General features: G+C 35.2%; 1 pseudogene; it reads right to left on the bottom strand.

Annotated features, from left to right (window-relative positions):
* Nucleotides 1-6,473: 6,473 nt before the first annotated feature.
* On the bottom strand, nt 6,474-6,588 carry LOC112476904 (annotated as a pseudogene).
* Nucleotides 6,589-21,361: the final 14,773 nt, after the last annotated feature.

The raw sequence follows: 21,361 nt of genomic DNA, 5'->3' as shown, positions 1-21,361 counted from the left end.
CAAGACGATATTGTAATGTTTGGTTTAAACAACTATATGTGGTATAAATAAACAAAAATAAAGCAAAACGATTTTTTATTTATCCAAGTATTTACTGTTTCCCATGGTCTTCATTTCTTTCTCAGTGTTTGCGTTTCCATGTAGTATTTTTTCTTTTTAGCCTGAGAAGTTTTTTTAAATCTTCTCTTATGTTACAAATCTGCTGGTGATAATCTTTTACTTTTGTTTTGTATGAAAATGTTTAGTATGCCTTTACTTTGGAGTAGATTTTTACTAGATGTAGTATTCTGGTTGACAGGTTCCTCCCCCCGACCCACCCCTTTCAGCATTTTAAAAGTTTCATTCTACTCGCTTCTGGCTGAAGTCCATTGGTCTGTCTTGCCCTTTGGATGTATATTCTACCCCCATATAACCTCGTCGCACTGCGCATTGATCATTTAGAACTTATTGGTTCCTGAGTTATGCAGATATTCCAAATCTGGCACTTTTTATTACACAATATAAAAAACATGCTTATTAATATCTCAACAATGTAATTTATATCCAGTGAAATAGGACCATAAAACTTAGAAAATGATGTCACACATTCAATAGTTATAATAGCATAGCCCTATTTTGACTTTGATTTTTTTAAAATTCCATCAGTAAGACCTGAAAATTAAATATTCTTTCAAACATAGCATTGGAATAAAATACATATAAGGAAAATACAGATGGCAAATGATTTTAAAAGATCAGTTATAAAAAACATTTTCTTATAAATGTGAATAACTTTTTATTCTTATCTGCTGAAATTATCCTGGAATACATACTGAATGTATCCTGAAATGTATGGTAAGAGTTTCTGATAGAGAATCATGGAACCTCAAGGTTAAAAGTAGCTTTCAAGGTTATCTTATGCAAGCAGTGTTGAGTCCTATTATGTTATCCCTTCCAAAAGGTATTTCTTTTTCATATTTAGACATCATTTGTGATAACCTCACTATCACATTTAAGATGTTTGGCTAATCTCTGTGATCTATTCTCAATTTCAGATATTTTTATTTCATTGTTTATTTTCACAGTGAATGTGTCATAATATTGCTTTTACTGTGCTTGTCTTATAAATGGAAAGATCTTGGACTGGGATCTTCTGGAAGGGGTTGGACTAAATCATATTTTTAAGTCAATTATAAGAAGCTATTTGCTTTTGAAACTCAAAATGCCATCATTGGCTCAACTAGTTTGGAGTCCTCAGACATTCCGAGTATACGATTGGCCCAGAAAAACAGATTTTGATTTAAATTGCTTTAATAATAACAGTTCTGGCACAAATGAGAGCATGTAATATTGTCCTTCCTTTAAGTCAAGGGAAATTTCACAGCCAACATTGATGGTATCTTCTGAGGCCAGCTTTAAATTCATGACATTTTGGCAAGGGGAATAATATGATGTTCACCATTCTAGAAATATATATGAAGATAGACGTCACCAAACCACAAATATTTCCTCAAGTCAGAACACTTTTTAATATTCTGTGTGAGATTGTAGTTGTCATTTTCATCTTTCAGTTAAAATCTTTCGGCATCACTGAACAAAATTACGAGTTTTCAAATTTAAAAAACAAAGACCTCATAAAATATTTGCAGGTAATGTGCAGCAACAGCGGTCTGAATTCTGATAAATAAGTGATATTTTTCTTAAAAATGAATTATTCTCACAGGAAATAACATTAACAAAAAGAATGTTTCTATATATCTCATGAGTTCAGTAAAACCTAATATGCTAAGGGGCTAAAATCCCCACAAGAATTCAGAAATATAGTGCATTAAATATAAGTCTCTTCCAAACAGTGTAATAGAAACACTGCTTTCTCCAAAATAATAATTCTCTGAACTATTAAGGAATGTGATTTAAAAATAGAGCCGTAGACAAACACAAAAAACTATTTCGATATATTAAAGACAGCACTATATGAAACTTATTTGTTTCTGGGTTTATTTAATGACACTTAATTACCCCTCTTTTCCGCCTGCTACGATGCCTTTCTCATATCCACACATCCATCCATTACGAAGGCGTGAAGTGCCAAGTCTGAGATTCAGTGGCTTTGTTGAGACAATAAATGAGATAGTGTAGGAGATAACCATGCCATCTTGCCCTTTCTGTCTTGGGTCTAGGTTATCTCAGCAATTTCCTATTTTACCTAGAATAGGCCATGGGATTGAAAGTGCCCACAGACGTGGACTAGAGCAGAGGTTTCCAACCTCTGAGCCACAGACCAGTACCGGTCCATGGCCTGTTAGGAACGAGGCTGCACAGCAGGAGGTGAGTGGCAGGTGGACAAGCAAAGCTTCATCAGTATTTGCAGCCACTCCCCAGCATTAGCATCACCTCTTCAGCCCCACCTCAGACTATCGGGCATTAGATTCTCATAGGAGCATTGGTCCCTGGTGCTAAAAAAGTTTGGGGCTGCTGGTCTAGAGGACCTTCATAGCATTTTTACATATTTAATTATTTTTAAAATTAATTAAATTATTAGTATTATTAATTATTTTTATTTATTTCAGAAAGCGTGTAGAGACGAGGGTCTTGGGTTTAGCTTTCTTCTTTAGCACAGAACGATGTCCTGATGAGACCATAGAAGGCATTCAGGTTCTTTGGAAGATGTTGCGCTAGGGCTGCCAGATAAAATATAGACTAATTTTTATTTTAGTATAACATATAGTTAAATTTGTATTTCAGATAAATATATGTTCAATATGAAGCATAGTTAAGTTTGCACTTCAGTTAATAGCAAATACTTTTTTTTGTGTATGTCCCAAATATTTCACAGGACATCTTTATGTTAAATATTCCTTGCTGTTTACTGAATTCAAATATCACTAGGTGTTCTTTTTCGTCCTTCCCCACTTCCCTTTAATATGAGCTGAGGGTGTCTTGCAGCTGGACTGGATCTTGGTACTAGAATAGATTATTTGTGGAGAATGACCTAACAAGTGTAGACACTGCTTTAGTATTGTGTACGGATATGGAAAGAATACTGTGTCGAAATACTAGAGGATGTCTGTCGCCACTGGCTGGAAGCTTGATATTTGCTGAAAATTAAATTTGTTTTATATAGGAAACCATCTAAAACTTTACTCATCTTTAATTATTTGTTATTAAAAATAGAATGCCATACCATAGTAAGTATTTATTTGTAATACAGGAATTACCTTACCCAATGTGATAACTTTGGCTGAAAAGTTTGAGATTTTTGTGGCTGCGTTGGGGCTTAGTGGGAAGAGCAAGATGTGTATAGTCAGAACAAGGTTTTGAAACATGGCAGGCAAGATCCTTACCATCTTTGAGTCGTGAGGTCTACATATGTAAAATGAAGATAATGTAAGCCTAACTGATAGAGGAATGAGGAATATTAAATGAGATAATGCAGGTGGAAAACTTGTATGGTGACCTCTTCCCCTTAGTAATGGGACACTGATGTTAGGTATCAAAACTCTATTGAAGCAAATCAGTTCCTCAGCCAGATGGAAAATTGGACCTCTAAGTTACTGCTTTCTTATATCTTTTCCTGCAACACCTCAGCCTAACTGGTACCTTTTATCTTCAGTACCTTTGTAATATTATGAAAGTTTGACCTCTTTATAATAGGGGACTTCTTGGGTTTATACCATGGCTCAGAAGTTGTGTGGGAGTTGATGGTTTGGGGAAATGACTCTGACACCCAGGAATGTCAATGAACCCATTTAATGATGTGAAATAACTATTACTACTTTCTTCATTTAATGAGAAAAGCTTATCCTACTTATAAAAAATGCTTTGTGCTTTACTGACCCTATAATTCAGTGTTTCTATGATTAAGACATATTTATTTCGTAGCAATTTCATCTCATCGAAATGTGATGGAAAGAGGCTGTATGCCTCTTTCTGAGTTGTTCTGAGGTAGTGGGATATTTTAATAGGTTTTGTTATTATTTAAGTATAGTAAGACCAACAGATCAGTAGACAACTGTGATTGAAAAGATACTTTGTTATACTTAGAAATCCCAGGAGCAGGGAGCATAGCAGGCCATGGGGTGGGGGTGAATTTAGGGAGGAAGTGGGGTTCATCAGGAGACAAAGGGAGAGGGCAAAATGTGGGCAAAAATCTTTATTGTGGTTTCCAAGGGAAAAACGGACAAGGCAGAGTAGTGGGGTGAGAATTAGATAGTTTAAATAATTTTGGTTAGCTCAGGGGTACAGGGGATGTCCCTAGTTGCCTGGTACCGGGACCTGGGGCGATTATGACTGTTGGGTCATGGCCCTGAGTGTGTGAGCTCCAAACGAAAGTGGTTGAAAGTGGTCAGAGGCCTGGGCACTGGATTGTTTGTTTTGTATTTGAAAAGAGCCCTCAAGGTGAGTCGTTTACCATCTCTAGGAACTGGTTAACCCTGAGAGGAGCAGTCTCTCTGGAGTCATCAAGGCCCCATATGTTACAGGATCGAAATAAAGAAAATAAAAGATGTGGTTAAAACAAGGAGAGAGCCGGATGTTGACACCCTAGTTAAGTATTTTTGCTCTGCTAGATTCTAAAAATGTTTTTGAAAAAGAGATCTTATCTTAGAAATACTGAAATATTTACAGATGTCCGTGACTTATTTTGAAATATTCTGCAGTGAAGTGCAGAGTAAGTGTACAAAATGTATGTATACCCCATTTTGTTCTAAAAAATAATCAAAGATGTTTCTCTGCCATTACACGGCTGTACAACTTTTTAGTAAAGTTACATTAACTTTATATATCTCATTTTCTTCAGCTTTCAGATGGGAATAGTAATATTTCACAGATAAGGTACAAGAGAAGACTAAAATATAGAAAAAATTAATGACTAATAATGGGTGGTCTCTGGCAACGTGTTGTGTCTTAATATCTAATGCACCTGTGTTTGGTTATTAACTAAGAACATAAACAATCTGTTTCAACAAGCTTCCGACTCAGAAACGATGTTGTGATTTTGGTCGCTGATAATTTCATTTTGTATTTTTACTTTTGTCAAGGTCTTCTTTCCTAAGTAGTGTTGACCTTACATTTCTTGTTAGCTAACAAGTTCAACAGGTTCATTTATGATATCAGGTAGCAATTCTTTTCCCTCTGTATTTTAACATGTGTGAATATGCATTTTTGATTAATCACTTTTTCTGGGAGAAACCTCAGATACTACCGTATGCTAGTACTGCTGAGATGCAGTCTTACATACAAAAGGTTCTCTTCTCTGAAAAGGAAATACCATAATGGAAACTACATATCCAGAAGAAAAACAGGAACTATTGTGAATACGAAACGTTTTTTAAGGATCAGCAGGGGGCAGTAAGATTCCACAGGAAAAATAGATCCCTGTAGCATTCATAAATTATTTTCCTTTTGCTTCAACTCCAAACTGATAACACCATAAACTCTGCGCTTTAAAACAAAATGTTCACTTTAGCAGATAGTGTATCTTTTCTTTTTAACCCTCAAAATGTAGATGCACTTAACAAATTTCTTTATCTGCTAATTTGAAAAAAATCAAACTTCTGATTTCTTCATCTGCATTCTGGTTTGCCCATCATTCAGCATTCAAATGCAATGTTATTTTCCTCCCTTTGACTAACATAGAGTAATTAGGACTTTTCACAGACAAGTGATTACCTAATAAATGACCTTCTGCTGGCAGCTCTATTAAAATGGAACAGAAGTGATGTTTACTACAGGCGGTGAGCAAGGAAAGTGCAGAGATAAGACAGGCTCTGCATAACCAACAGCTTCTTGAGCTCCCAAAATAATGAAGGCACTTACTGGACTAGCAGATCTGCACTAAAATAATTATAAGCCTGATAGGACACTAAACTATAAATACAAATTATGATTGGCTATTGCAACAGTTCATTAATTCCATGGAAGTCTAAGGCTAAGGTAATAATGTTTATATTCACATGGGACATGGGCAAGCAAGGAAAAAATAAAAATACATAAACTAGGCAAGGATAAAAAGAATACAGATTGATTTTCCTATGTTATTTCTGATTCTAGTACATTTAAAGGGTGAGAAGAAGTATAAACTCAAAGTCAAATATTTTTGAAGTATATTTTTGTAAAGTAAAACAAATTTCTGCAAGGCTCTTGAATGAAATATTGGATATGGTCACATAGTTTTGCCTGTAGCCTTATTTGTGTTTATAAACTACTTCAAAAATAAAATAAAAATGTAGACTTTGCTTAGGATTATGCTAGCTATGGCTTTAGGTAATTTGTAGATTCCTGATGAATAACCTTAAACCACAGAACTTTAGAGCTGAGAGGAGCTTTGTCAATGGTCTCAGCCAATTCTTTAATGTTATAAATGAGAAATCTGTAGGTTGAGACAGGTCACTCGGGAAGCTTTATAAAAGGACGTAAAGTATCTGCCATTGTAACTCAACTGGTGGAAAAGTTCCAGGTCTCCTGATTTATTTTTATTTTTTATTTTTTATTAATGCCTACAGTACCTGTCTTCCTAGGTGGTCTCCCATCCAAGTACTAACCAAGCCCCACCTTGCTTAGCTTCCGAGATCAGACATCAGGTTTGTTCAGGGTGGCATGGCCATAGACTCTGGACTGTGGCTCCACTGAGGCATGAACCTAAGACCTTCTGCGTGTAAAGCAGACGTGCTAACCACTACACTATGGAACCACATCCAGGTCTCCTTATTCTAATCCGATCTTTGCCATGCTGCCTTTCTGTTTGAAGTATAACCTTTCCACTCAGTTTATACACACACACAGACACACACACAGAGTTTATATATGCTATATATTTATATGTAAAACTTTATATATAAACTTTATATATAAGTTTTATATATAAAACTTATAGGTACATATACAACATTATTTAACAATTATATATTTTTATATAACGGCTATATAACCGTTATTATATGTTATGTATGTTATATATAAGGTATATATGTATGCAAACAATATATATATATCATTACGTACATATTATATGTATGTATATATACACATTATATATGTAATATATATAGATTTGTATTTTGTTTTTAACAACTTTTATAACAATGTGATCCCTAAGGAAAATGGATGAGGCTTGCGCCATGTGGTAAATATCTCTTTAGTTTTTAAGTGGAGGATGCTTTAGATTCATTCACAAGAATGAAAATCCAGAAGCACTAAAGAGTGACCCAAAAGATGAGCCTGTCGCTTATTCCTTTTTCTGTTCGTACAATTGGGGTTCTGTTCCAGAGAAATCATGCAAAAAAATAGATAAGACATCCAGCAAGGGAGAGCTGCTTTTCAGTAAGACAGGCATTGCTCTGGGTCAGGACATCCGGGAGTGGCAGAGTCAAAGATGAACATCTCGGTTCGACACTTAAAGTGTGTCATTTCTCTACCAACAGCACAGTCTGAAGTTCGTCACCTTGCTAGCATTTAGCTGGCTCAGTCCATTCCCTCCCCATTCTCTTCAATATAATTAAATCAATTTTATTATGCTGAGCCTGTGATGACTCAGTGTGGCTGTGTTAGCTGCCAGTGGAAATGGTTTGTGAACTACATTTCATGCTGGTTCTCTTTCTATTAACAAAAATGGAATTTTCAGGCTTCATTACAAGATTAAACTCTTGATAGAATTAAAGTTTGTTGATCCTTTCTAGGCGATTTTTCTCCTGGGGACCACCACCTGAAAACTGGAACTCCAAATCTCAGTTTCTCCAGGGATGCATTTTTCTCTGCCCATAGAGAACAAGCATCACAGTGCATCACTAAACTTGGCAAAGGAGGTAGACAATGTATAAATGAATTCCTTGAAATAAATGAAAGAATCTTACAGAATAGAAGTATACAACCATCTCAAAATACCCTCAAGCGATACAATATTAGCTTTGACTCTAGGGAGACAGATAGTTGAGATTCCTATGTAATGGTAAAAGATGTCTTCCAACTTTGTTAAGCAATGATTCGTTTTCTAAGTGGCCTAGGAATTGGTTTCCTTCTCCCTTGTAGCAAAAATAAAATTTTCAGAAACATTAAAGCTTTGTTTGTTTTTTTCTTTTTTTATTTTTGCCACATGGTGAGTTGTCAGTATGTTTTTGTTATGGTTTACCAAGAGATTCAGGAATCCACGGCTAATAGATACAGATCTTCATAAAAGCAAAAATACAAACTATTCATTTATCAGACAGGTTTCATTGAAGTACTATATTTGTTTTGACACATTCTTCTTCACAGTGGATTAAAGAAGGTAGTTGAATCCAAGAAAATGCTTCAGGAGTTCATACACAAAAACAGGCTTGGAGAAGAAACATTGAATTAAATATTTAATGCAACTTAAACGTGAGGTTGATAATCTCAATAAAGAATGTTAATTTTAAAAATTTCATTTTTGATAAATTGAGTTAGATTTTCTTCAGGAGCTTAAATATAGGCCTAAGAATCTCTATCAGGTTGAAAGGCTCTGGGCCTTTCTCCCTAGGTTCCTTCCAGCCTCCTTCATCTTATTTCTGTCAAAGTGTGCACTTATGCCTTAGAAAAAGGAAAATTAGACTGATACCTGGTGTGTATATTCACTTTGCATACAATACCACATGAGTCTCACAATGAGTCTGTGAGGTGGGTGAAAAGTGAGGTTGGAGGGGCCAATCAATTCAGCCAAAGTCACAAGGTAGCAAGTTGCAGAAGTGAAATTTGAATTTAGGTCTGTCTGCTGTCAACATTTATACTATGTTTTCTCCTCTTCATCACACTTCCTTTTATGTTTAATTCAATGGGTCAATGAATCCTTTTTAAAAAAAATAGAAGGATTTTACAAAATAAGTATTGCTCCCATTTAAAAATACCTATGTATTATTTTTCTGAAACTTTCTTAGACCCAAGGTCATGTCCCAATCACCAATATATGGACTCACTTCAAAGCTGGTAGCACAGAAAGGGCTTTATTTTGACTTTTTTTTGATATTGAAAATATATATGATAAACTGACAGAGTAACAATCTTTTCTCTGCCTTTTGACTTTATTCCTTGATTTTGCTTTCTAGCCTCGCTTTCTCTGTCTGTTGTAAATTAGTCAACAAGACCCATTTGGTTTTAGAGGGGTAGAGACATTGAAAAAAGTTGTAGAGTAAATATATTTAGAATAATGGTAGAGAGATGTGATTGGGTGATTGCAAAAATATTCTTAATTTTAAATTCTTTTTTATTGTGTGTTTTGCAGTGCGACATTGCAGCTCCTTCCATCAAGTAGAGTGGAGTCTAGTTTTCCTTTTCCTCGGATCTAGGGTAGCCTTGTGATTTGTTTTAGCCCAAAGTATGTGGCAGAATTAAATTGGACCAGTTCTAGGCTTAAGCTTCAGGAGCTATTGTGTTTCTGCTTGCTCACTTCCCAGCTGCTATGTGGAGAAAACCCAGACTAGCCTGCTAGTTATGAGAGAACTCAGAAGGGAGCAGAAGAAAGTGGGTCATCCTCTGAGAAACATAATGGGAAAACACAGAGAAGAAACAGAGAATTTAAGACTGGAAATTAAGGATCAGGTGAACTGGAAATATAGCTTAATTAGTATGTGTGAAGACTAAGATAGTTAAAAATAGGTATGAGTAGTTGAAGTGGTAAACAAAAAAAATAATATTTAACGTTCAGTAAAAAGTGTCAACAGATATTTCTATTAGACAAAAATATTTGGATTTCTCTCTGATAGAAAAAAAAATTCACTCCTTGCATGTTATTGGAATTTAAGTAGCTTGGCCTTAAGTTTCCTGCTATTTCCTGCCATCGGTTGTTTGAAATGGCTGAATAAAGTAAATCATTTTGTTTTGGTATATGAGTTTTATGTTACTATTCTCTTTGTAGCTGAAATGAGCAGTGGAAAATAGCCTTTCTGCGAAGTTGGTCTTTTAAAATATGTAGCTCTCTTCCAAACAGAAAGCTAATTTTTGAGTTCATCAGATGTGTATTTATATGGTAAATATATCTGTCACATAAACATTTTGTCAATCACCGCCTTCCTTCTGTTCTGACACAGTATGCTAGAGAACCATCAAAATGTGATAAATGTTGTGCTTGTTCCAAGTGGGAATTAATTATGGCAATGACAAGTGTGCTACCAAAAGCCACCCACACTCTATGACAATACTTCATTAACAGAAGCAATCATTGAACTTTCAAATAAAAAATTCCACAGTTAATTTAGAAAACCATTTAGTTTGGCTTGTAAATTAGTTTATCTTTTGAATGAAAATTTTGCCTAAATCGACTCAAACATAATATTCATCATGAGTCTAAGGTCAGAAACTGATCAGATACGAGAAATGATCATAAGTTCAGTAAGAAAAGAATTTATTCTGCTTTTCCTCTGCATCCTTTGAAACTGATTTTAAAAAATTCTGATGATATAAAAATAAGTTAAGAATATGGGAATAATTCAAAAGGAATTTGAAAAAGATTTTACCTGTAGATTTGATCCATGCAATTATAAACAGAAATAATGATAAACTATAATTGATATATTTGCAGTATGATTTTTAGAATACCTATTATATCTAGATCTCTACATTTCCTTTGCATTTATTTTCTTAAGAACTTATATGTTCCTCAGGGATGTTATTATAAACAGGACAACATTAGTTTGTGAACATCACTGGTTATAAATATAGTAGAACAAGTAGCCTGAAGATGATAAATGCACAAGGCTGGCAATGTAAAAATAAGTTTAGAATGACTTAAGATTGTTAAATTATATCCCCTGAAGTCTTAATATAAAGTGGCTATTCAAGCACTGCATGCACACACATTTGAGAAGAATATCTGAGATATTACATCAGACTCTTCTTATAGACGACACTAAAATGGTTTAAATAATAATGATGATAACAACAATAATAACATAATAATAACATGTTAAAAAGCCCGTGTGTTATGCATTTGGCCTACGTTTGTCTCACAAAATTCTTCAATATTTTTTCCAAATATACATAACAAATTTTAGACGAGCCATCTTAAATTGCCATCATTTTATTATATTTTATCTAAAAAATTGGCAACTTTATGTAGTTCAATCTAATAGAAGTATAAGCAAGCAAATACAAAGATGAACAGAATCTTCTACCTCTGCTTTTCCCAGACAAAAAGTAATTGGATGTGTGAAAAATCCTCGGTCTACTAGGTTAAAAGGAAGAGAAGCAAATCAAATGAAAAAAAGGATAACAAGCCAGGCCCAGTGAAAGTGTGCAATGGGGGCCTTCTGGAAGAGAGAGGCTACAGAATTAATGAGCAAAGAGATGACATTGGTCAGATACAGATACAAGTGACAAAATACACTTGAGTGTAAATCAATAATCTATAAATAAGGCAGTGTGATAGATAGTATGGATGCAGAGAAACCCAGCATAATGCCCTCTACAAAACATTTACAAGCAAGTCTCATTGCTGATCGTGAAAGCTTTCCTTTTCGTATTGTGAATTTAAATTTAATTTAATTTTAGAAAAGAGAAATATATATTTTATTATTAATTCTTTGGATAATATGAAGCATCTGAAAAGTTGTTAATTTAACCATTTGGAAATTAAGCACCATTAAAAATTAATATGCAATATATCCACATATCACCAATACTTTTTAATAAAAGGAAATTAAAGGAAGTAAAAGGACAGCAATAAGGTATTCCCTAAATTTGACATTATGTCTGTTGTCTCTGAGTGAAACTAAGAAACATCAGCCTACACGAGCAAGTGCTATTGTGGGAGACCCTGAGAAAATTCTCTTGTGTGGGCCTGGAGCTCTCCTGAAATCATCATTTCCTGGGAAATAAATGAGAAGTAACAATTGCTCTTTTTCCTAAACAACATGCATCAAGACCTTTGTGCTCTCTCTAAAAACAGGATGTATTACTACAAAAGGGGAGGAGAACATATACTATCTGATGGCTACTGTTAGAATGATCTCTGTTTAGAAATCATGTATGCTTGCTTTCTGTTTTTATTTAGAATAGGATGAAACCTCCCTCCCTGCTCCTCAGAGTCCCGTGCTTGGTGAATCATTATGACCCAAAGCTTCTGCCCTGAATAAAACAAGAAGAGGATCAAGACCAGCTTTTTCCTTCACTGGAAGTTGCAGATAAAACTCTTTGTTGCTCATTAACTTCCATCCTCAACATGAGCAAAACTATCTCTGTAGCTTAGACCAGATGTCATCTCTGGCTATATCTGCCTTCAGATGACATCTAGGCATTGACCCAGCACTATGTTTGGTAAATTATGTAAAGTCGAATTGTATGTTTGCTTTTTTGTGTCCCGAAATTTTATCTCAATATTAAAATCAAAAGGATAAGAACAAGTATGATCAGGTCTGGACAGGTAACACAATCTAAGTCTGATAGGTCTGCAGTATATGAATTAACTTTAGAATCCCTGTCAAACACTTTAAAAATGTGTAAAATTTTCTGAGTTGTTGGATGTTAACAACTAATGTGGTCCCATACATATGTGAAGTAGCAGAAAAGATTAGGTACAGAGTAAGGTAAGCTTGACATGGGAACAGACAGCCAGACAGGTGACACTCACACTGCAGCAGGATGACTTGAGACCACATAATAATAAACTTGAGTACATGACTTATGTTGGTAGTGGTCAATGTACTATTTAAAAAATACATTCGAAGAGGAAGTCCAATAATAATGTAAATAAGTTCAAATGAGATAAAAAATGTATTAGTAATTCATAGTTAATAAAACCAATAAAATTAATTATTCTACTCATGTGCACGCTTTTATACCATGCTCTCTGTATATGTCGGCGGTCACTTATACAACATGCAGAAAAAACATTCTAAGACTAACGACAACTTGATACTACCACAGTTACCATGCTCTCTGTATATGTCGGCGGTCACTTATATAACATGCAGAAAAAAGATTCTAAGACTAACGACAACTCGATACTACCATAGTTGAAATGAATCATAAAAGTGTTGCAATGTTTTAAAATAGAAAGATTTATTGCAGATTCGAGTAGCTTTTTCAATATTTTAAAACTCGTAACGCATGACTGAGAATTGGCAACTTGGCTGTTTGGGGTTTTTATTTTGCCTGTGTGAATTCCATCTAAGTAAAAAAAAAGAAACAGTTTCTCTTAACATCTTGACTTAAGAATGCACTGTGTAATTCCTGTACATAAATTATCTGTCAGTTTCTGAGGGGCATCAAGGGAGAGAAATTTTTTACAATGTATGTATGCTCATAGAGTGGAGCAGCTATACCGAAGTGGGAAAGTTAATGTTTTCTGAGCCCATGACTGGTAATTTCCTGATCGCCTGCTTCATTCTGAAATTGTGCTCTATGTCATACTTTACAGCTGTTGACACCAAGGGCATTGTGGAGGGTTGTGGATTGATTATTTCCTGAAGTGAACATAGGAAAAGAGAGTATAACCAGTGTTGGGGAAATCATAGGCCAAGAAATTAGTGCCTCCTGGAGTAAAGTGAAAAACAGGATGATTGATATCAATTAGAAAGGAGAGATGATCGATTAATTATTTCTTTATTGGGATATGAATATTGACTTGAGAGCTGGACTTTCGTTCTACACACTGGTCCAAAACATTCACACAACTACTCCACAAATAAATATTGAGTTTTTACTATAAGATGTGGTTGCTATAAGATATCTTGGATCGTAAACTTCTAGAAGGCAGAGACTAAGGAAATTTTCATAATGCAATGCTTGTAGCACCAATACATGTACTTTTGTCTTTTAAGATGATGATGACAATGATTCTAATGAAGAAAATATTTAAAAATCCTCTTAAAATACACTGTTGAAAAATGACAAAGAAAAGAAAGTGAAAATTAGAGCCACGCACTTAATTTTATATTATTTTGTGGTAAGGGAAATGCTTACCACTGGGGAAGAATATGAAGTATAAAAATACTTTGAATCATCTTTAAACACTTGCTAGAATAATTTTAAATGTTGTGTAATTTGTTATATGACTGTGCCATCATTTACTTACTCATTTCCTCAGTGATCATTATACAACATATATTCTGGTGTATAAATATTTACCAGTTTAAGCTTCAACTCAGCATAGATTCTCAGAAGTAAAATTTGACATAAAGGGCATGGTTAACTTTATGGCTCTTTGGGTATACCATCAAACTAATTTCTAGAAATTTACACCACTTGATAGTCAAACCAGCCGCGTATGGTGAAGATTAACATAAACTTGAGTGACTAAGAAGGGAAAAGAAAAGTTACACCTAGTATATACACCTATTGGTCCAGGCACAATGCTTTTCACACATTCTGTATTGTTTAAATATCACAGCTACTCTGTGGAAAGTTTGTGGTTGAAGTTAACACTTGAAAGAGAGCTTGAATGATGCATAGATTTGGAAAAGGTGAAAAGAATGAGGAAGTGCCTTCCAGATGGCAGAAACTCCTGGAACATAAAGTTGTGAACAAATATAGTTCTGTGGTTTCTGACAGGACCCCGAAATAGCATTTCTGCTCCCTGTATGTGTTCCAAACCAATCGAATGACGAGACAGTAGTAAGGCAGAGGGGAACAAAGTGCCCCTTCTGTGGCCAAGGGTTTTCTAAAATTAAAATCCCCAAATTGGTTAGCAAAGACAAGCCTTCCCACTCCACCCCGTCTCACTCAACTACAGGTCCACTTTGGGGCAGGACCTTTTAAAATTTAAGACATAGAATAAAAAAGGAACTTGTGTATTTCCTGCAGGTAGGCTCATTCACAAGGGAGGAGAAAGGAGTCGGACCGTGGATGCCTAATTTATCCTCCCAATCTCAGCAATCGGAAAATTATTCCTCATTGGGGAAAAGGAAAGCGTGAGGGTGAGAATTCCTAAAGCTAGAAGACACCCATGGAAGACAAAACCAGGAGTAGAGAATAAGTAGTTTCCTTCCTACTACAGGCAGCTTGAGGGGTAGTGCAAGACCAGCCCTGTTATGGTTTATTTTGGGGAATCCTAGAGGCTGAACCGTGGGCCATCTGAGTATCAATCACATTGAGGAATCAGCTTTTGCCTTTTGGGACCTCTGGTGATTCCTGAGCAGTAGACACATAGCCTCACCTTTCTATGTCTTTAATATTGTAATTGTCTCCTTTGATTGTTCAACTTGTTGAATTCCACACCAGTGGAGAAGATGCAAGGCCTTAAGTGACGATTCTAGTTTAGTTTGGCCCGTGTCCTTCCTCCAGGTGGCATTCTGTCCTCCGCTGTGTGCCTCCACTGTGGGCCAAAATCAACAAAACAAAAATTGGCAGTGAAATAACTCCATTATGGAAATCATTCTGAAATTATGGCTCAGAATTATGAATAGTCCGTTGCCACAGACAAGGTAATAAAATTACTAATTTAATCTTTAGTGCGTGGTGGCTGGGTGCCTCTTGCGCCAAATCATTACTATTTTGCCCATCACCAACATTCCTTTGTGAGAGGAGATAATTTTATGGACAATTAAATGTGTCTGTCACATACAGTTTGTAGATCAGGAGCACAGATGATGCCTTCAGGATTGTGTCTCCAGAATTGAAAGGAAAGTGATGTCCACCATGAAATTTTGGTCACAGTGTAAAGCTGCGGTCAGCAGCAGACAATGGCCTCACATACGTGTCCCTTACAGAGTCAGATATAGGTTCTGTTCCAATTTATGACTGAAATAGCTGCAAAATGTCAAGACATAGTCTTTCTTGCCGTGGATGATTACCTATGCTTTAGGCTCTGCAGCAACTGAAACATCACCCCAGGCCTTGGACGTTCCAACTCTCTCTAAATAATCAGGACAATGCATTCTTCAGGGCCTGGACACATGTTCCTGATCTCAGATCAGGGAACGAAGTTTTTTTTTTTTTTTTCCTCGTAGATTTTCTTCAAAATTCAAAATATTATTGTTGAGTACATTTCAGCATAGTATTTCCCCTAAGAGATTGAAGAATGTTGTTCTTAATTTTGGGAGATTTATTGAAGTGGACAGTGAAAGCCACAGGCTTGCATGTTGTTCCTCACAGTGTCTTAAAATGCCCAGTAGGGTAGACACAGATTGCTCGGTGGCGGCCAGCCTGGAGTGACCCTCAGCAAGGCCAGCAGGAAGGAGGACCACCTACGGGTGTGTATCGCTGCCTCACTGTGCCCAAATGAGAGTCCCCATTTTTTCCCTACGTGAATTTTCTTCGATGGATGACAGGCTTGTCTACATTTGGCACTTTTGTAGTGTCATTGGCATTTTCCCCTCTCATTCTGCCATTTTCCCAGCATTTTCCAGAGCCCGCTCTTGGGCTCAGCTGATATTCCCAGAGATCCTTGAGCAACACCTGTGCTCTATCACAGAACAGAAAATGGTTTGTGGTTTGCAGATATAATGTTCATAATTTGTCATAATATGCAACATTTTCCTCCTCTTCCTCCTCTCCCTCTTCCTCTTGGTGAAAGAAACAATAAAATCCTATTTCTTTTAATCTCAGTAGATTGTTAGAGATAATTTTGGCAGACTAAGTAGGAAAGTGGCCGAGTTTGGGTGCACCATTTTAATATGAGAAAGGGAAGATATTACTTAGACAATATAAATTTTGTCAATAAGAGCTCTTATAGTAATTTTTTGTACATTTATGAAAAGATATATACATGGTTACAGAAACTATGACTGCATGATAAAAAACAAAACAAAACGAACAAACAAAAAAACAATACGTACCCTTAACCTGATTTAAGACAGCCAAACGTCCAAAATGTTTTTAGTTGTGTTTCACATAATGAGAAGGAGACAATACCAACATCTGACCTTCACACCCCATCAACACAAGAGAATCTGAAGGCCATTGAGCATTGAATTTTCCCATTGTACCACAATTACAGGAACACCTGTGCTACCTAGCTGTGCACTGAGCCCCATGAAGTGCAATGTTCCAGAGCTGTCAAAATGTCTCACTTCCTGCCTTTAATTCAGAGCTCTAATTGTGGTCGATTAGCTATTATGTTATACCATGCTTCATTTATAAGCATGTGGCAGAAAGGTTAGTAATTTTAGATTAAATCCAGAGGGCTTTTGTAAACATTTACCCCAATTTGCGTTCCTATCTTTAAATAGGACTTATGGTGTATTTGCAAAAGAAAAATGGGGTTTTCTCTAATATAAAAATAATCCTTAAATCATGAGAATACTTGAGCAGAACATGCTAATCTGGACTCATATGCATGTTGATATATCTCAGCTCTCGGGTCTGAGTTAAGTAGCTTAAGCTCTGTCCATACATAAGCATGGAAAATTGACTTCATTCAGTAGCTTATACAGTATAGTTGCAATATCTGAATCAATGTACAGTGACTTAAAAAAAATCTCAGATCAAGTGATCCAGAAAGGGCATTGTCTGATGAATGACATGTTTTATACAACCATTTTAGAAGATATAGAAATTTTAGATCATTTATTTTATTTTAGTTTTATTGAAATAAATACAACTCTTAAGAATCAACACTCTGTCAAAAACTCCTTTAGAAACAGTAAGTGTCATTTCCACATTTAATAGCTCTGAAGAAGATGGTGAGGAAAAATATGGTGCCTATTGGTAAATATGGCAATAAAAATCAGATTCCAAAAAGAGAAACGTTCTATGATACAGGTGTTTACTAGGTAAAAAATTGAGCGGTTAATTTTTTTCTAACACAGACAGACGGCCTTTCTAAGTATTCTTTTGTTTAATATAAAATTCTACTGTGCTTTGAGCTCTTTGAGGTTGGGGCTGTTTAGTCTCTATTCTCAGCATGCAAGAGATCTTATGACACCCAGTAGGCTCTCAAATATGGGTCACAATTGTTAAATTGAAATAAGACTCACCTTTGGTTATTGAATATTTTTAGTTAATCTTTATATCTATGATTTCTCTGGCACCTATCTTTCAGCATTTCATGGGTATCCAATCGAATTCTTAGGTTTGCGCTCAGTGAAAATTGAGACTCTGGCACATAAATTACCCTTGCACAGTGCTCCCATATTGCCTCATGCTTATCTCTGATTGCGAGGCCACGCTGTTCTATAACTGTATTTATGTATCTGTCACTTCAACTACGAAGGGCAGATGCTGGGTGTTTTTCATTTCTTGTGTATCTTGCCTGGGGGCTTTGGAGCTTAATTAAATAATGCTTAAAATTTTGGTAATGGTAGGTACAGTGACTGGAATAAAATGTTTATTCTGTTTACTGATATAGATATTAGAGAAAATTTATGCTCAGAAGATTAATCATAGTAATGTATTTTTTAGATTTTAATATGTTTCAACCCTTTTTTTGTATATGGTTTGTCGATATTTTAGAAATTCTTTAGAATTATTAGGAATGTTAGTCTATAAATTTAATAAATTATTTTGCAAAATCACCTTTGTATCAAAAAAAAAGAGTTCGATTCTGTTGCTTAGCCTTATTCGATCCTGTATTATTTTATGTCTGCTTATCGGTCTAGCTCGAAACCCACTTAAAACTATGTCAGTTAAAACAAAGTTGTTGGCACCACTGTACTTTACACAAAGGCCTTTTCCTGCTGTTCCACTACCAGGGAGAGTTGACGTTTCATTAGAAGTTAAATTAAGGCATCTGTTTGCTCCAGTTTTTTTTTCCCATTCTGAAGCTGTGATGCAGTTATGGTGTTAGATTAGAAATATTTTTATTATTCAGAAAAACCAATTGATTCACATAGAGCTGGAATCTATGATATTAGCCTTATTTATGTCATTTATTGATCAACAAATTCAACTCTCTAAATGAATAAATTGAAAAATTGAGTAAACAAATCATTTCTGAGAAATCATGTCTGTTTTAGATTTCCTAATGCTCTGGCAAATTTCAGCTGCATCCTTGGTACAGAAATCAATTTTGAAAGTAACACCTACAACATAGTCATGCTATTATGCTGATGCGAGATTAAAAGCTTTTATGCTGTAATGAAAGAGGTACCCAAAATATCCACTAGTTAAAGGATATGATTTGGACATAAATCAAATTAAATTAAATCCATGGAATGGGGAGATGATAGTCATGTTTATACAAAAATTTTATATAATCAAAGAAAATATTTACAAAGTAGTCCTCAGTCCAAATGAAAAGATCTTCACTATGTCTGTGAAATTAATATGTTATGTTCGGTCAACCCTTCCCATTAAACTTGTCATCTTCCTTCTTCTCATAAAGCGAATCTAGTCATTCACGCCACTTTTTAAGTGTATAGTAAGAAGCAAGATAATTCTAGAGTCATTGCCGAAGCCATGTGTTGGGTAAATACAAAGAGCTATCAGGTCTGTGAAGTGGGTATTTGAGTTCAAAGGAGAATGAAACTAAGTCTGGCATTTAAACATTCAGGACAAATCCCATTGCCTGTCAGGGGCTTCAAGCGTTGCAGTAAACTTTCTCTCGCCCCCAGCTTCTGTCATCTCTTCCACCTCCTTGGGCTTCAACCATACTGACTTATTTTCCAGTTACCCAAATACTCCCACACCTCGCTTTTGCTCCTAGGCATTTCTACAGTCTCGCCTTGCCTGGAGTGCTCTGTCTTATTTTTGCCTGGTTAATTCCTCATCTGTGGAATTTGCCTGGTTAATTCCTCATCTCAGCCTACAAGACACATGTTGCAGGAATCTTCTCTTATTCCCAACATCATGGTGGGTGTTTCTATGGTGGACTTTCCTGGGTGCATGGTGCTTCTACTGCTATAGTTCTCATCACTCAATGGGACATTGGTTGACTCTTTCCTCTTTTGATTTTCTCACTTGATTTCACTTTCCATGAGAACAAGCACTATGTCTTCCTTAATCTTGTTGCATCCCCAGTAGCAAGCACACTCAGTGCCTGGCAAATAGAAGGCTCTCAGTAAATATTTCTTGAATGAATGGGTGGATGAATGAATCAAATCGTCATAGGTATCTATGTTTTCTTCTGAGAAGGATTTTATTACAGTTACAAAAGCAGTAAGTTTAGCTTGATAAAGTACTTAATAATTGCTATAATGATGCTTATTTTTAAAGGGTTAAGACCTGGGTTACTTATATCTTTTGTAGACTTTAGTTTTCTTTTAATGGATTGCTAATGTTGTTTTTTGAAGTTAAAGGGGGAAAAAAAATCAAACTCTGCCATTTGCCCAAGATTAGTTCAATATTAAATAACTGAAATATGGCCATACCTCACCATAATTTACCTGCTTTTGTAGTTTGACATCAAAGGTCTAGTTATCTAAATATACTTAAAAGATCTCATTACCCAAAGTAGTATCTCTTGTAAATGACCTTCCAGCTTTAGCTTCCCAAACACTGTGATGAGCAGAGCCTAATTGTGGAGCTATAATAGATGAATTAATTACATTAAAAAATATTTATTATGAATTATATTATTCATATAATTTTCATTATATGAATTTCTTTTATAATAAAGAGAATGGACTTTTTTTATGTAGATTTTTAAGAGACAGCTGAGAAGCCTACTATTATTCCCTGCCATGGTAGAAAAGGGTGTTAAACACCACCTGGGTACCCATAACATAACTTTGCATTTAATGGAATTCTTTTCATGTAACTTTCTTCATATCAATTTCTTACTTCTAATATAAAAAAAAAGTTTCTCAAATACTGTAATTTTATAGAAAAGGATCTTAGACTGAAAATTTCTAATCCTCACTTGCTCTTACCTTTTGGGAAAAACAGAAACAACAGGTGTAAAAATAACTTACCCAGTTAATAATTATTTTGAATTTTTTTATTTTTTTGCTGATGGAAACCTGTCTCCTGGAAGCCTGTTAGCTTAGCATCGCAGGGTCTTTGTCCATTTTCGTTTGCTCCACTATAAAACAACATTCTTGGCTTATACTGGGATCATGATGCCTTCTAAGTGTACTCTGTCTCGATGGAACACCCAGTACATATCCAGGGCATTCTGTTCACACATAGAAGGGTCAGACTGAATTCCTGCATTTCTTGCAAGTTTACCTTAAAATCTTGCATGATAATACCTTATGATAGAACATAGTTAATGAGAACAAGTATAAGTTGTGAGCTTTTTTTTTATAGCTGCTGTTTTTCACAGTATATAATAAAACTGTTATAAAACTACAAATACGAGATGTTAGTTTTGTTGACCTTAACTTTGTATTCTTGTATCAAAGTGTACACTCATGTTCTTATTATAATGGGTTATTCTATTTTATGATAAAGAAGCAATAGATATTGCCAAAAAAAAAAAAAATTGAAATTTTATCTATGATTAAAGGCAAGGACTGCCCAGTAAGAACCAGAATATTCTCAGCTTCGATAAAACTCCTTATTGGCAAGCACAAAGTGTTTAAAATTGTACTAAGTGTTTAGAAAGATTTTGCTATTG

Source organism: Pteropus alecto, unplaced genomic scaffold (genome assembly GCF_000325575.1).
Source record: "Pteropus alecto unplaced genomic scaffold, ASM32557v1 scaffold81, whole genome shotgun sequence".
In the NCBI taxonomy this organism is placed as follows: domain Eukaryota; kingdom Metazoa; phylum Chordata; class Mammalia; order Chiroptera; family Pteropodidae; genus Pteropus; species Pteropus alecto.
This window is presented reverse-complemented; position numbering and strand designations above follow the sequence as displayed.